Source organism: Lichenostomus cassidix, chromosome 2 (genome assembly GCF_008360975.1).
Source record: "Lichenostomus cassidix isolate B80296 chromosome 2, HeHo_3.0, whole genome shotgun sequence".
NCBI lineage: Eukaryota > Metazoa > Chordata > Aves > Passeriformes > Meliphagidae > Lichenostomus > Lichenostomus cassidix.
The window spans coordinates 117,335,239-117,340,016 of record NC_139482.1 but is presented as its reverse complement, the minus strand read 5'-3'; positions in this window follow the sequence as shown (position 1 = coordinate 117,340,016).

The following is a 4,778-nucleotide window of genomic DNA, read 5'->3' as shown; positions in this document are numbered from 1 at the left end:
CTGTTAGTGTCTTTTGTTTGAAAACTGTAACACTCAGTGCTTGTTAAAACACTTTATGTGTGTATGTATGTGTGCCTGTGGAACTGCAAGAGACCTGTGTTTTCTGGACTGGGCAGAGACAGCAGACATGGGAATCAGTGGGTTACACTGCACAGTGGAGCCCCTTGGCAGTACCTACTTCAATCCAACCTGCATGTAAGCCTGCTTGTATCTGATTATCAGTTTATATTTGTCTCTCAAAGCTGTAACACAATTTTTTAAAACACAGAATACAATTTGAGGAATGAATGCTGTTACTCTAAAGCTTTTGTTACATTCCTTTTATTTGTAGGGTAGAAGTATTTTAATATGTGTGCCTGAGTCTTGGGAGATAAATGCAAGTGTAAGATGTGCAGTGTGATTTTATTCCCCTCCCTTCCTGCCCAGTAGTTCTCACTAACATGTATTAATCTGAGTTAGTGTTAAACTCTTATTCTGATAAAAACATGGGCATTCAATACAAAATTTCTATTTCCTTCCGCAGTTTCAAACTGGGGAAGGAAACAGTTGAAGGAGAAGTATGAGAGGGACTAACACAAACCAGTTCTTCAGAAATAGGTTGTGGTAATTAGTATCATCTAACTTAAAGCTGTGGAAGCAAACTCTGACTGTTACAGGGGCTTTGCTGGGAATTTGACTGTCATAGCCAGACCACTGTATGAGTAACCTGCAGACCTGCTCATGTTTGTTTGCATGTGTGAAGTTTTCCATTGCTTGGGACAAGTGAGGTGGACTGGCAGAGCATTTGTTCATGTCGTGGCTCGCTGCTGATGTCTGAAAGGGGGGGATGAAGTGTAGGTAGAGGAAAGTGCAGCCTAATGATGCAGCAAGTTCATTTTTCTGTGTTGACTTTCCTCAGTGAAACAAAGTAGAGCAGATGGACAGCTAGTCAGGCAGGTTTGGCAGGTACTACAATCCTAAGTTTTGTTATGTGAAAACTCTTGGAGCTTTTCTTACGGGCCTGACTTTTACTTGGAAGAAATGGTCTTTAAGGAATTGTTTGGTGAGAATAATCCCAGTTCCTATGGCTGTTACTCAGATTTTACATGAGAATAACTCTACTAGGTTTGCCCCAAACCAAAACTGATCCAATGCCATGAATGAATCAACCTTTGTGAAATAAGGGTTTTAACACTGAATATTAATGGACCAAGGTTGCACCGTACCTGTGACCAAGACACACAATGCCAACAACAAAAAATTTGAAAGTGAAATTGATCTTGCACTTGGTTTTGTGACAAATACTCTGATAAAAGTTCAGTGCCTAGGCAGAAAATGTACTGATGTCTTCTAATGCTAGACCTCGTTTAATTTTTTTATAAGTTTCCTTGACATTGGATAAGCTCAAGCTTTACAGGCTTAAATGCTTACTTTCATGAGGAAGCTGTGGATTACTGTTTCTGTGCCAGCAGTGCCAAAAGATTGGTCCCTCTTGAAGCTGCAGCATACTGGTCTGTGTGGCTTCCCCTGGAGACAGCCAGCTTATCCCTCAAGTGGGTTGGATTCTTGCCCTGCAGCTGAAGGGAACAATGGGATCCTTGTAGTTCTGCTAGCATGATGTGTTGGAAGAACAGGTAAGCTTTGGACATTTATACACAATCTTACATTTTTGTATAAAGAAAAAATCCAAATGCTCATACCCACTATATCACCTTAATGAAGAAACCGCAGTAGTGCAGCTTCTGTTTGCATCTGGAGTAAGATATGTGCAATGTGGCATTCTTCAGTTTCAGCTTGTGTTGGTGGTGTGGTTGTTTTTTTTTTTTAATTTCATTTTCTCTTGTGTTTCATTACTGTGCATGTTTTTTGTGAGGTACAGAACTGAAAGGAGTCCTCTGGCAGTGCCCACTATTGGCTGTATCGCCCCAGTGATGCAGTTGCTGTTGCAATGGGAGTTCTGTCTACCTGCTACTACATTTTACAGAAATTTTAGGTTCTAATTTAGAGTCCTCTGGATTATTTCCCTGACCTCTGATTTCCTGTGTCATCGCACCCTCTGATCACAGAGAGTATGGATATTAATCGCCTTAGTGCAAGCAAGCTGGGAATGGGTTGTGTAATGGCTGGCAGTGATGGATACGTGTGATTGTCCTGTGTAGTCTGAGGGGAAGGGATGTTTCTCTCTTTTGGGGAGGGAGAATTCTGCTTACTCAGCATTTACTTCCTTGCCCACTGTTGGCCAGTTACTTGGTCACAGTTACCCTTTTTAAAAGTGATCGGTGGTTGCACAACCAACAGAGCTTCAGTGCATCCCTTAGAGTGTTGTGCACTCTGCTTCGAAATAGCCTGTCCCGTCGGTTGAGAAATATTTGCTCAGCTTTCTGAGGGGTGTCAAGTTCTTACACCAATAGGCATTAAATAAAAAATAATTAAAAAATTATCACTAGGACATACCCATAAAGCAGACAAAGAAAACTCAGAGAAAAGTGCTTATCGAAAGACTGCTCATAAGCAGTGATACAAAGTATCACAGAAGTGTTTGTAGGAAATGTCTGAACGACACGAGCTATGCAGACACGTTAGATGGAAAGGCAGAGTTTGGAAAAGCGATCAGCTTCGTACATCAGAGCAGTTGAGGATGTTCTTCTATGTACACGTAGGGATGACTTGGCTTGTGCTCGTCTCAAAGCTGAGTGGCGTGCGGGCGGACAGCGTCCTTGTTCGCCTGCTTCTCGTGCTGGCAAGCGTGTGTTTGTGGCAACTCCAGCTCGGTGTCCGAGAGGACTCGCCCAGCGCCGGGGCTGGGGCTGCGCGGCGCGGCGAAGGGGAAGCGCCTGAGCGGGGCCGAATAGCCGGATAAATCAGCCGCCGGCAATTTACAAATGAATGCCACGTTCTCCTCAGCCATACGGAAACGGGGGATCAGCGGTGTCTGGAGGGCCCGTGTCACCAGAAGTAGGCCAGTTTGTGCGTCGTCCTGCGCTGGCAAACGGCCAGGCTTTGTGTGCTCCAGACACCAGATGGGAAGCAATTATGAGTGTGACAAGCGGGTCATCTGGCAGACACTCTGTGGACCTGCTGCTGCATAATTTTTGGCGGGAAGAGGAGAGCTTTTTCTTTTCTTTCCCCCACCCCACCCCCCTTTTTTTTTTCTCTCTTTTTGTTTTTTTTTTTTAAATTTTGGTATTGTTAATGCAGCATCTCCTTTAGCAACCTTTCAGTGACTGGGTATGGAGCATCCTGTATTTGCTGAGCTGATACTCCTTTTGTGCCTTGGGGTGAGCACTCTGGAATACAAGCATTTTGCCTTGGGCCAACAGTAAGTGATGGTTATGCTTGTGTTTGTACATCGTGTAGTTTGCAAATACTGGCCCTCAGTGCTGGCACGGGTGTTTCAGCCACTTGGCCAGCCAGGCTGGGGCAGAAGACTTCCAGCGCAGAGCAGGAGAATGAAGTAGCCTGGAAGATCATGCAGCATGGACCTGGTTGTCCAACAGTGAGAGAGAGAAACCTCCCACCTCCCTGTAGGGCCAGGTGGAGGGGCTGGACCTTTTGGCAGCTGGGGCCAACATGGGACCTCATCGGTTTGTCCTTTGACCATAGTCACTGGGCTGTGAAAGGGGAGTTTTGCGAACACGGACAAATCAGCTTAGCTGGCTCCAGCTGAGTGTGACAATGCAGCCCCTCGGCTAAGAGCCTGTTGCTAATTGCATTGGGCAAATGTGCAAAACATATTACATCTTCCATTGCTTTTGTCTGTCTTGCTGGGGGAAAATGGCAAACATGGCCTGGGTCACCCGAGGTCGCCCTTTTCAGGGGGTGGTGGAGGCGGCAAAAGTCCAAGTAGGCGCAGGGGCTCCACTGGTCCTGGCCCCAGAGGGGAGAGCCAGGGCTGGCTGGCAGCGGATGCCTCTCTCCCTGCTGAGCTCCTGAGGAACTTGGTGAAAACGTGTGGCATCTCACTCCCTCCCTCCGCAGCAGCTCAGGAGCAAACATGGGTATAAACACATGGCAGGGGGAATTTCTCTGCACATGAGGTGCTCCCAGCTCGTGCATATAGTGAATGACCCTCAACTATGTGTCTGTAAATAGCTGCAGAATTTGAATCCTCTGGAAATCATGTTCATTAGAGCTTTTAGGTTCAGAGTCTCAGTTCAGCTTGTAACACACACTGTCAGCAATTTTATGGATGGTCCTGTGCAGGGTTGGAAGTTGGACTTGATGATCCTTGTGGGGCCCTTCCAACTCAGCATATTCTCTGGCTCTGTAATGTTTCCTACGGGTAAAGGTTTGTCCAGGAGTCATCAGGGACTGTGTTTATAACCCAGCCAGGCCCTGCATGAGTTACAATTTTGTTCCTTGCCCTGGGGCAAGATAGGAATAAGCATGCATGTTTCTCTCCTCTCCAGCTTTAAACAAGCAGGTGAGAAGAAAAATATTGCCAAGAAGAGAATTAGTGGTTGCAAGAGCAATTTCAGAGGAGAAGCACCTGCAGACTCTAATCCTGTTCATCTTCCCATGGTTTGGTGCCAGGCTTTGTGACAAGGGCAGTGTGAACACTCCAGTTTCAGACTACCTCCCTGCTCCTTAGCAGCTCAGTTCTGCAGGTTGACAAGCACTGGATCTGGCTGTGAACAACAGTCCTTGTCTACCTCATCCTTCTATGTCCTTTCACCTCTATTGATAGACTGCTTGCATTTATAGCAAAGGCACATTCTGCAAAGGTGTTTGGAGGCAGCTCTGCTTAAACAGTCAAAAGTCCAAATAATTAAAAAATGTTGAAAAAAATCACCATGTTT